The following is a 12,988-nucleotide window of genomic DNA, read 5'->3' as shown; positions in this document are numbered from 1 at the left end:
GCATTCAAATATACAGGTAAACAGTTAAACGGCATCCATGTCATACATTACATAGAGGTGTAACATGCACAATAACAGACAGCAGCACTCTGCATTGATATACAGGACATGTATTTTTTATTTTTGAGATGCAATTGCAATTATTACAATTGTAATAAGCATGCTTACAGTCACAACACAATACCAGTCTTTTTCAGTCATTATGGGGTCATGATGGTGCTAAAGTGTGATGTAGCAACGCATCTGACTGTTGTCTCTTCAATGCGTCAATGTTTTAATTTCATACAGCAGTGACAACACAGTTCAAGCCATGACCAGAGTCTTTTTCAGAGTCATGATGGTGTTGTGTAGTTTGGCCTCCATGCGCTGGATGTCCTCAGTGGCTGAGCCCAGGTGAAGATGAAACCGGGAGAGCTGGGCCTTGTAGTTCTTCAGCTCTGACTCCAATATGCTGAGAAATGCAACTACAAATCAATACAATTCTGAAAGACAAGATCAGGTTTAGGGCGGCAACTTAATTCCCTTCAATTATCGCCTCCTGGATAAAGAGATCATTCCTCTCATGGGACTTCCTGGTGAAATAAAACATAAAATAATAGAAAAGATTTGCTGCTGATGCGTTTCTGAGCAAGCTCTTTCATCAACCACACAATATAAATATTGAAGACATCTAAATAACTTAAAGACATCCTCCAGCGATTGTTTTACTTTTACTGTTGAAATCGATATCCCAAGTATACTGTAAATACAGTAAAGTACACACTAAAGAGTAAAAAATATATATGTTTTGAGCAAAATAGTGTTTTTTTTTGACACAACTGAAAACTTCAAGGAGTAGGGCATTCAAGGAGTTGGTCTGATGAGAATCCGTAATGTCATCGACCTCCCCCTTGCTTGAGGAACAATAGAGGAGAGATAGAGAACAAAAGAGGAACCCCCCCACTTGTGCTATGTCATGACATACCCGGAACACCTACTGAGATGTGCCTCAAACAAGGTCTTAAATGAGGTGAAAAGGAGACTGGAGTGCAAAATAGTAGAGACCAGATGAACAAAATAGTTACTTACCGAAATTCTGTCTCCAGATCTCCCCTGAGGTATTTGGCAATGCCGAAGTCTGGGGTGTAGTATCGGTTGCGGTAAACCGGATCTCCTTCGACAGTAAAGGCAGTTCCTCGGGGGTCGGCCTTGTTGCATCACCTTCCTGGCTGCGTCCTTCTCCTGCAATCAAAGTAGGGAAAGAGACATTAGTACCTGGGCACTTTATAACCATCCACTCGAGCAAGCAAAGGGGTCTACCTTTGACATTTGCATGCAGCAAAGTCTACTGCCAACTTAAACTAGCTTCATCAAACTTCAGCTACATACAGTGCCCATTCTATGCAAGACAGCCTGATACATTCCATGATGGTACAGTTAGAAACACAATTATCAAAACCACTTTTCTATCTTTTATTTTATTAATTTTTATCTACCTCAATGCACTCTCCTTCAAACAGTCTGTTGGACTGTGCATGCAACATGTAAATATTATGAACTTGATCAGAGTAGAAAGTAACTTTGATGATGAGAATGGATTATATGCCCCTCATGTCAATGAGACAGTTGGTAATGACTGGGTTGGCTATGCTTAGAGAGTCCAGCACCGAGGGGTAGTCAGGATGATTGACTCCCCTGAAACACAACAGAATATCTCCACAGAGTATCGTATGTCATGCTATCTCCACAGAGTATCTTATGTCATGCTATCTCCACAGGCGATCTTATGTCATGCTATCTCCACAGACTATTCTTATGTCATGCTATCTCCACAAACGATCTTATGTCATGCTATCTCCACAGACTATTCTTATGTCATGCTATCTCCACAGAGTATCGTATGTCATGCTATCTCCACAGAGTATCATATGTCATGCTATCTCCACAGAGCATCTTATGTCACGCTATCTCCACAGACGATCTTATGTCATGCTATCTCCACAGACTATTCTTATGTCATGCTATCTCCACAGAGTATCTTATGTCATGCTATCTCCACAGAGTATCTTATGTCATGCTATCTCCACAGAATGCATTTGTACAAAATAGCTTTACTGACTCAACATGTTTATATACAGTTTGTTATGTGCATATAACATCATTATTTGTTAACCACTTTTCTATCTTTTATTTTATTAATTTTTATCTACCTCAATGCACTCTCCTTCAAACAGTCTGTTGGACTGTGCATGCAACATGTAAATATTATAAACTTGATCAGAGTAGAAAGTAACTTTGATGATGAGAATGGATTATATGCCCCTCATGTCAATGAGACAGTTGGTAATGACTGGGTTGGCTATGCTTAGAGAGTCCAGCACCGAGGGGTAGTCAGGATGATTGACTCCCCTGAAACACAACAGAATATCTCCACAGAGTATCGTATGTCATGCTATCTCCACAGAGTATCTTATGTCATGCTATCTCCACAGGCGATCTTATGTCATGCTATCTCCACAGACTATTCTTATGTCATGCTATCTCCACAAACGATCTTATGTCATGCTATCTCCACAGACTATTCTTATGTCATGCTATCTCCACAGAGTATCGTATGTCATGCTATCTCCACAGAGCATCTTATGTCACGCTATCTCCACAGACGATCTTATGTCATGCTATCTCCACAGACTATTCTTATGTCATGCTATCTCCACAGAGTATCTTATGTCATGCTATCTTCACAGACTATTCTTATGTCATGCTATCTCCACAGAGTATCGTATGTCATGCTATCTCCACAGAGTATCATATGTCATGCTATCTCCACAGAGCATCTTATGTCACGCTATCTCCACAGACGATCTTATGTCATGCTATCTCCACAGACTATTCTTATGTCATGCTATCTCCACAGAGTATCTTATGTCATGCTATCTCCACAGAGTATCTTATGTCATGCTATCTCCACAGAATGCATTTGTACAAAATAGCTTTACTGACTCAACATGTTTATATACAGTTTGTTATGTGCATATAACATCATTATTTGTTAACCACTTTTCTATCTTTTATTTTATTAATTTTTATCTACCTCAATGCACTCTCCTTCAAACAGTCTGTTGGACTGTGCATGCAACATGTAAATATTATGAACTTGATCAGAGTAGAAAGTAACTTTGATGATGAGAATGGATTATATGCCCCTCATGTCAATGAGACAGTTGGTAATGACTGGGTTGGCTATGCTTAGAGAGTCCAGCACCGAGGGGTAGTCAGGATGATTGACTCCCCTGAAACACAACAGAATATCTCCACAGAGTATCGTATGTCATGCTATCTCCACAGAGTATCTTATGTCATGCTATCTCCACAGGCGATCTTATGTCATGCTATCTCCACAGACTATTCTTATGTCATGCTATCTCCACAAACGATCTTATGTCATGCTATCTCCACAGACTATTCTTATGTCATGCTATCTCCACAGAGTATTGTATGTCATGCTATCTCCACAGAGCATCTTATGTCACGCTATCTCCACAGACGATCTTATGTCATGCTATCTCCACAGACTATTCTTATGTCATGCTATCTCCACAGAGTATCTTATGTCATGCTATCTTCACAGAGTATCTTATGTCATGCTATCTCCACAGACTATTCTTATGTCATGCTATCTCCACAGAGTATCGTATGGCATGCTATCTCCACAGAGTACCGTATGTCATGCTATCTCCACAGAGCATCTTATGTCACGCTATCTCCACAGACGATCTTATGTCATGCTATCTCCACAGAGTATCTTATGTCATGCTATCTCCACAGAGTATCTTATGTCATGCTATCTCCACAGAATGCATTTGTACAAAATAGCTTTACTGACTCAACATGTTTATATACAGTTTGTTATGTGCATATAACATCATTATTTGTTAACATTAAGACTTCTCTACACACAGCTATAACTAAATATGGTCATTGACCAAATATGGTCAACAGTAGCTACTTGCTATTCAACAACAACAATAAAAATGATGTCTGCTTCCCAAATGGCACCCTATTCCCTACATAGTGCACTACTTTTTTCTTTCTTGGTTAAGAATTGAGACTGAGTTATTGACCTGTGATTTACGGTAAAAGAGGCTTTTACAGTACAGACATTAGTAAAAGTAAGTAACATCATTACCTTTCCATTGAACATATACAAACACACACACTGACACCGCCACAGACACTCACACACAATCCTTACAAGTAAAATCACTTTATTTGTCTAGTCTCCACATTTGAAGAAGTCATAAGTATTTGGACAAATTCACTTATAATGTATTAAAGTAGTCAAAAATGTAGTATTTGGTCCCACATTCCTTGCACGCAATGACAACATCAAGCATGTGACTCTACAACCTTGTTGGATGCATTTGAGGTTCGTTTGTAGAGTCACAAGCTTGACGTAGGCATGGCTTGCAAGGAAAGTGGGACTAAATAATAAATGTTTGACTACTTGAATACACTATAAGCTGAATTTTTCCAAGTACTTATGACTGCTTCACATGGGGAGACTAGATACATAAAGTGCTTTCATTTCCAAACAGTAAAACAGATACGTGTGAAAATACCCTGGAACAAAAGGTGACATTATGTACTGTCGCCTCATATGAAACATTTCAAATCCAAAATGCTGGAGTATAGAGCCAAACGTAAAATGTTATCTTCACTGTCCAAATACTTATGGAGGGGAGTGTATATGTAATGGGAGTCTATAACACGAGATGTCACCTTTCACCATTTTTCACAAAACCCTTCAATGATACTCCTCTGTTAGGGATGGTGGCCTTTCCACCAAGACCCACTATTACAGCAGTCAGGATGACACGTTTCCCACCTGTAAAACAAATCAGATCAAATTCACATGGCAAAACAACATGGCCGAAATAGGTCCCACTCTATAGGTCGCACTTACAGTACAGTGAATAGCCACTAAACCATGTTCCTTTCTAGGAAATTGCAGATAGGGGAAACGGTGTATTTTCAAAGCTGTCCTCAAGGCAAAGGGTGGCTACTTTGAAGAATCTCAAATATAAAATACATTTTGATTTGTTTAACACTTTTTGGGGTTACTACATGATTACATAAGTGTTATTTTATAGTTTTGATGTCTTCACTATTATTCTGCAATGTAGAAAATAGTTTTAAAAAACGTTTTAAAAACTTGAATGAGTAGGTGTGTCCTAACCTAACGTTTAGACCCTATTTTACATCATCTGAGGTGTTTGTTTTGTGCCTGCCATCGGTTGAAACACAGCATACTATTGAATGCAGGGTAGGTGTCAGATATAAGAGAACGTTGACTTGAGTGGGAATACCCATTGCTTTAAATTAAACTGTCAATCTTTTAAAGGAAACCTATTGAAATCATAGAAATATAGACAATAGAATAAAAATACCCATTCAAGTTGACATTTGACGGTGGGTGGACCGGCTTAATTGGAAGTTAAAGTTTGAATATAATTTAAATGTCAGGAGTCTGAAGGGATAGGTCCATTCTATTAATTATATTTCTATGATTGAAATGACACCCACCCTGTATTCAAGAGCATGACAAACACACCACAAACACTTCAGATTATGTCAAATCGGGTCCAAACTACAACATATGTGATTTTTAATTTTTTTATAATTGATATTAATAGTTAATTTTTTGTATTTATTATTAAACACTTTTTTCCCAAGAAATCATAGAATAGTTTGACAATCTTGTTTGTAAGCTTTCGAATGATATCAAACACGATCGTTTATCTTTTCAGTGATGAAGACATGGATGTCTCACGGTGAGGTATGCAAAATTGGTCAACTTTGAGCTCCTCTAAGGTTCCGTTCAAATCAAAAGGGGTGCAGTCAGAAAGTGATTGAAATCATATGGAATGACCCAGAGGTAAGATAAGGCATAGAAACCATGTATATATGGTAAGGCATAAAGCCAATACAAAGTGACAGTTTAAAAATCCTCTTTCTTACATAGTTGCCAACATTCTGCAGCGATACGCCATCCCATCTGCTTTGCGCTTAGTGGGATTATCATTTGCTTTTCAACAGGACAATGACCCAAAACACACCTCCAGGCTGTGTGAGGGCTATTTGACCAAGGAGAGTGATGGAGTGTTGCATCAGATGACCTGGCCTCCACAATCATCCGACCTCAACCCAATTGAGATGGTTTGGGATGAGTTGGACCGCAGAGTGAAGGAAAAGCAGCCAACAAGTGCTCAGCATATGTGGGAACTACTTCAAGACTGTTGGAAAAGCATTCCTTATGAAGCTGGTTGAGAGAATGCCAAGAGTGTGTAAAGCTGTCATCAAGGCAAAGAGTGACTACTTTGAACAATCTAAAATATATTTAGATTTGTTTAACACTTTTTTGGGCTATTACATGATTCCATATGTGTTATTTCATAGTTTTGATGTCTTCACCCCCCTTCACGTAAGCTGGATGTCCTTTGGGTGGTGGACCATTCTTGATACATTGCAGTATTTGACACAAACCGCTGCGCCTGGCACCTACTACCACACCCAGTTCAAAGGCACTTACATTTTTTGTCTTGCCCATTCCCCCTCTGAATGGCATACATACCCAATCTACATCTCAATTGTCTCAAGGCTTAAAAATTGTTCTTCAACCTGTCTCTTCCCCTTCAACTACAGTGATTTGAAGTGGATTCAACAAGTGACATCAATAAGGGATCAGAGCTTTTACCTGGATTTACCTGGCCAGTCTACGTCATTGAAAGAGCAGGTGTTCTTAATGTTTTCTAGACACTCGGTGTATACGACCATTTTATAAATGGTATAATTGCGTGATATGATTGCTATCTGCAACCTCTACTCCCTACTTTGCTCCAAGATGAATGGGTTTCACCACTAAAGTCTTACACCAGTACACAAGTGTCTATCCTAAAGAAAATAAAAAGTAATACATTTACTCAATATTTAAGAAGCGCAGAGAAAGGGGTGCTGGATAAAAAATCTGTGCGTCCCAGAACAGCAATTCTCTCCTCCGCTGTTCTTAGTCCTGCCATCTGGTGGATGTAGTTAGTGCTGGTGTACGTGGGGATGGTTTGTATTTTTTTCAGATGAGATCTCCCCACGTTGCACCAGACTGGACAGGCATGTTCAAGCAGGGGTCGGATGTACTGCATATGTTGATAAGCAACTGACTCTCTGTTGATAAGTTTACGTTATGGTTAGGGTAAGGTTTAGAATAAGGGTTAAGGTTAGAGTTAGGATTAGGGTTAGTAGATAGTTGAAATGTTACTGATAGTCCATCTGTAGATGCTCGACAGACTATCCAAATAAAGTGTCACCTATTTATTTAGTTAGTTGGTGTGTAGACCTGAAATTGTCAGTAGTGGAAATCATTGTCACTGGCATCCATTTAGCTCTGTATTCAAACTGGTATTTACAGGAAGTACAGCCATGTTGATGTTGTTTTTCTCTTCATTCTCTTGGAAAGTTATATTTGCTACTGAGCTGCTCTGATAGTGTGGACTATAAGGTAGCCACTTTTGATGCATTGAAAGATGTTTGGTTTTTAGCTCATTGCGTCAGTTGCGGAGACTAAAGAAGTGCAAGTAGACATTTTACTGTATACTCTGAGTTAGTTGCACACATGTACAACTCAATAAAGTAGTCATGTAATTTATCTCATACAGTTTTCTCTCTCTGTGACATTCCCTTACCAGATGATGGGGAAGCTGTACTTTGGTGTGGTGGAGTCTGGTTCCTGGTGCTGCTTTCATGAGTTTAACTACGTCAATGTGGAGGTACTGTCAGTCATCGCCGATCAGCTTCAGTCCATTAAGGCTGCCAAGCATAGTAACAGTTTATAGTATGCCACTTGACCTTACAGTATTCATTAGACTGCTTGTATTGTTATGGCTTAAAAAGTTTTTCATTTTCCATTGATTTAACTTGACAAATAAATAGTTTAGTTTAAGTTTTCAAATGTGTATTATAATGACCTGTTTTTCCCAAAGGCTTGTGTTCGAGGGAAGAGATATCCTCAAGTGGATTCTTCATCACCATGAATCCAGCATAACATTTTCAGTCATGTTTTGTTTCAGATCGTAACCTTTTAATGACCTTTGATAACCTTCCGATAACATCACAGATAATACCACAGAATAGGAATGAAAACGGACTCAGTTGATCTCTCTCTTTGTGTGGATCTAACTGACAACCTAAAGTCTCGGCACCTGACTTTGACCTGCTCGCTGAGATCACGTTGTCCTCGGAGGGCTATAAATCAGCCAAAATCAACATCCAGGAAGATCGTCAACCTCTACCAGCTCACCAGGAAGCAGCCGTCTTAGCAGGTTGGAGTTACATAACATTACAAACATTTCAGCTATTTATGTTTTGTGGTTTGGTTTCATGCTGTGAGCAGTGTATGTGAATTTTGCTAGGACTGAGTGGGAGTAGTCTTAGCGAGGGGCCTAATTGGAGGATCTTAATTGGAGGGAAATGTAACCTGAAAACTAGCTGTTATTGGCAGAGAGGTTGGCAACTCTCTTAGTTATTGGTCAATTAATTTATACCGCCTGGTGATGTCACCAGGCAGGTCAAAACTCCACCCATGCAAAACAAGCTGACATTTCAGGTGGTCTTTTCAAACAGCTCTTCCACTGAGAGGGTATTATCATAATTGTCACAATTTCACAGTTTTATTCCATTCTCATTGTGTTGAAATATATATAAAACACAGGTAAATCACGGTTTTGACTGCACTGGGCCTTTAAATACCTTACTGTATTATATTTTACCATTTTATTTTAAAACAAACAAAAATAGCTTCTTAGCAAAGAGCAATTTCTCAAGTAAGAATTTTGCTAGGACTGTCTGAGAGTGGTCTGAGTGGGGAGGGGAAACAGAAAAGTAGATGTTATTGGCAGAGAGGTTTGGAACTCATCGTAAGATAGCTAGGTGGGACAACCACATATCACAGTTATAGTAAGTACAATTTTCCTCAGTAAAGTTGCTATCATCCCTTGTATGATCTAAATTGATATTGTTTTATGATGATACCATCTATCTTTTCATATTTGTGCAAATCTTTCGAAAACAGAAAATGGACACAATTCAATCGGTATCGATCAACAAAGAGGTTAGAACATGTACTGTATGCTATGAGAATATGTTGAAGGCTAGCTGTATTGGGTGCAGATGACTGAACTGCTCACGTTTGTGTCCGTGTCTGCAAGTATCTGAACAAAATCTGAACAAAATCCAAGGTATGAATACTGTCATGTGCATGTTTTGTTAATCTGTATAATTACTATTTTTTTGGACTCACAGACTTCATCCTGTACACCATGAATATAACAGGAAACCTGTTTGATCACCATGTACTGCAAAATCATTCTGGCTGTGGATACGGAGAACATCAACACATTAACATCAACACATCAGAGGATATACCCATTGGACTTGGGGCTCTGCTGGGAGTTTACCTCAAATGTAGATTTTTTTATTCTGCTTTGCCATTTAAATCATAATAAATACTGACAACTAAAATATTGTGTTATTGTTGTTATTGTTATGCATATATATTAATAGTAATAATATGGGAGGGGGGTAGATAAAAAAATTAACCCCAAAAGGTTCTTCAAAAGGTTATTTGTGAATCCATTGAAAGGGGTTCTTTGAAGAATTTATAGGGGTTCCCCCATAGTTTCAATTTGAAGAACCCCTAAAGGATACTCCAGGAACCTTTATTTTTAGAGTGTAATCCAGACGGTAGATGACAAGTGCCTGGATTAGGACCTACGCCGGTTCCTGTGTGTCGTACTCCGCGGATGTTGAGTACAACTCGAGAGGACTAATTTAGCTAATTTTGACGGTGAGGAAATATATCCAAATTTCACTCGACCCAAATCTGTTATAGGTTTTCATCTAATGTAGTTTTGCCGTAATGGGATCTTACATTTTGTATATGTTATTCATATTCACAGTGTCTTCAGAAAGTATTCATTCACACCCCTTGATTTATTCAACATTTGTTGTGTTACAGCCTGAATTCAAAATGGATCAAAAATAAATAAATCTCACTCCATTTACACACAATACCCCATAATGACAAAGTGAAAATATTTGTTTTTAAATCTTTTCGAATGTATTGAAATAAAAAACAGAAATATCTCATTTACATAAGTATTCACACTTCTGAGTCAATACGTTTTAGAATCACCTTTTGCAGCGATTACAGCTGTGAGTATTTCTGGGTAAGTCTCTAAGAGCTTTGCACACCTGGACTGTACAAATTATTTGGCCATTATTCTTTTCAAAATTCTTCAAGCTGTGTCAAATTGCTTGTTGATCATTGCTAGACAACCATTTTCAAGTCTTGCCATAGCTTTCCAAGGATATTTAAGTCAAAATTGTAACTTGGCCACTCAGGAAAATCCACTGTCTTCTTGGTAAACAACTCCAGTGTAGATTTGGCCTTGTGTTTTAGGTTATTGTCCTGCTGAAAGGTGAATTAATCTCCCAGTGTCTGGTGGAAAGCGGACTGAACCAGGTTATCCTCTAGGACTTTGCCTGTGTTAGGCTCCAATCCGTGTATGTAAAAAAAAAACTCCTCTGTCCTTAATGTTTACAAACATACCCATAACATGACGCAGCCAACACTATGATTGAAAATATGGACAGTGGTACTCAGTAATGTATTATATTTGCCCCAAACATAAGACTTTATATTCAGGACAACATTTCTTTTGCAGTATTACTTTCGTGTCTTGTTGAAAACAGTTGTTGGAATATTTGTATTATGTACAGGCTTCCTTCTTTTCACTCTGTCAATTAGGTTAGTATTGTGGAGTCACTTGTGGAGTAACAATGTTGATCCATCCTCAGCCCCCCCCCCCTCCATGTTGACTCCAATTCTACCCACAGTTGTATCAAATAGGCTGGATGTCCTTCGGGTGGTGGACCATTCTTGAGACACACGGGAAACTATTGAGCATGAAAAACCCAGCAGAGTTGCAGTTCTTGACACACCTGTTTGCCTGGCACCTATTACCATACCCAGTTCAAAGGCACTTACATCTTTTATCTTGCCCACTCAGCCTCTGAATGGCACACATACACAATCCATGTCTCAATTATCTCAAGGCTTAAAAATCCTTCTTTAGCCTGTCTCCTCCCCTTTATCTACACTGATTGAAGTGGATTTAAGTGGCATCAATAAGGGATCAAAGCTTTCACCTGGATTCAGCTGGTCAGTCTATGTCATGGAAAGAGCAGGTGTTCTTAATGTTTTGTATACTCCGCGTATTTTTCAACTCTGCTGTAATTTTTCAGAAAAGCTCTGAGCCTTTCTATTCTCATAGTTTCTACAGATTGAAGATGAACATTTTTACTAAAAGTATTATTGTTATTATTGACCTCTCTGCTCTGTGGTTGAATCTGTGTTTGAAATTCCCTGCTCGACTGAGGGACCGTACAAATAATTGTATGTGTGTGGTACAGAGATGAGGTAGTCATTCAAAAATAATGTTAAACACTACTATTGCACACAGAGGGAGTCCATGCACATTCAGGCTGTAATACAATAAAATGTGGAAAAAGTCAAGGGGTGTGAGTACTTTCTGAAGGCACTGTAGTTGTTTTTAATAGAAAAAATGTATTAACTTTTTTTCTGGTAGTTAAATAAGAATTGATTAATAATCTGGTGATTTAAAAATATATATTATATATATTTTTTAATAATCTGGTGATTTTGTCTGGGTTCTTCAACATTGTGACGCTGGAATGTCCATTTTTTCATTCTGCTAGCTAGCTAACAAGCTAAGTAGCTGTAACTGGGAGCTGTTTTTGTTTGAATGTGGGCATCGACTTTAACAGCTTGAGAGGCACTGAGAAGTGCAACAAGTGGATTGCGGAGATAGCATTGGACCGTAAATATGAGTACAACTACTCTCACGATAACCAATGTGTGGTGGGCTTTCTGGCGCAAACGGCTACACTTCTGTGTGTGCTACACATTTACATTTACATTTAAGTCATTTAGCAGACGCTCTTATCCAGAGCGACTTACAAATTGGTGCATTCACCTTATGATATCCAGTGGAACAACCACTTTACAATAGTGCATCTAACTCTTTTAAGGGGGGGGGGGTTAGAAGGATTACTTTATCCTATCCTAGGTATTCCTTAAAGAGGTGGGGTTTCAGGTGTCTCCGGAAGGTGGTGATTGACTCCGCTGACCTGGCGTCGTGAGGGAGTTTGTTCCACCATTGGGGTGCCAGAGCAGCGAACAGTTTTGACTGGGCTGAGCGGGAACTGTACTTCCTCAGAGGTAGGGAGGCGAGCAGGCCAGAGGTGGATGAACGCAGTGCCCTTGTTTGGGTGTAGGGCCTGATCAGAGCCTGAAGGTACGGAGGTGCCGTTCCCCTCACAGCTCCGTAGGCAAGCACCATGGTCTTGTAGCGGATGCGAGCTTCAACTGGAAGCCAGTGGAGAGAGCGGAGGAGCGGGGTGACGTGAGAGAACTTGGGAAAGTTGAACACCAGACGGGCTGCGGCGTTCTGGATGAGTTGTAGGGGTTTAATGGCACAGGCAGGGAGCCCAGCCAACAGCGAGTTGCAGTAATCCAGACGGGAGATGACAAGTGCCTGGATTAGGACCTGCGCTGCTTCCTGCGTGAGGCAGGGTCGTACTCTGCGAATGTTGTAGAGCATGAACCTACAGGAACGGGTCACCGCCTTGATGTTAGTTGAGAACGACGGGGTGTTGTCCAGGATCACGCCAAGGTTCTTAGCACTCTGGGAGGAGGACACAATGGAGTTGTCAACCGTGATGGCGAGATCATGGAACGGGCAGTCCTTCCCCGGGAGGAAGAGCAGCTCCGTCTTGCCGAGGTTCAGCTTGAGGTGGTGATCCGTCATCCACACTGATATGTCTGCCAGACATGCAGAGATGCGATTCACCACCTGGTTATCAGAGGGGGGAA

This window comes from Salvelinus alpinus, chromosome 25 (assembly GCF_045679555.1).
Source record: "Salvelinus alpinus chromosome 25, SLU_Salpinus.1, whole genome shotgun sequence".
NCBI classification, from domain to species: Eukaryota; Metazoa; Chordata; class Actinopteri; order Salmoniformes; family Salmonidae; genus Salvelinus; species Salvelinus alpinus.
The sequence above is the reverse complement of the archived record's forward strand: the minus strand, read 5'-3'. Positions refer to the sequence as shown.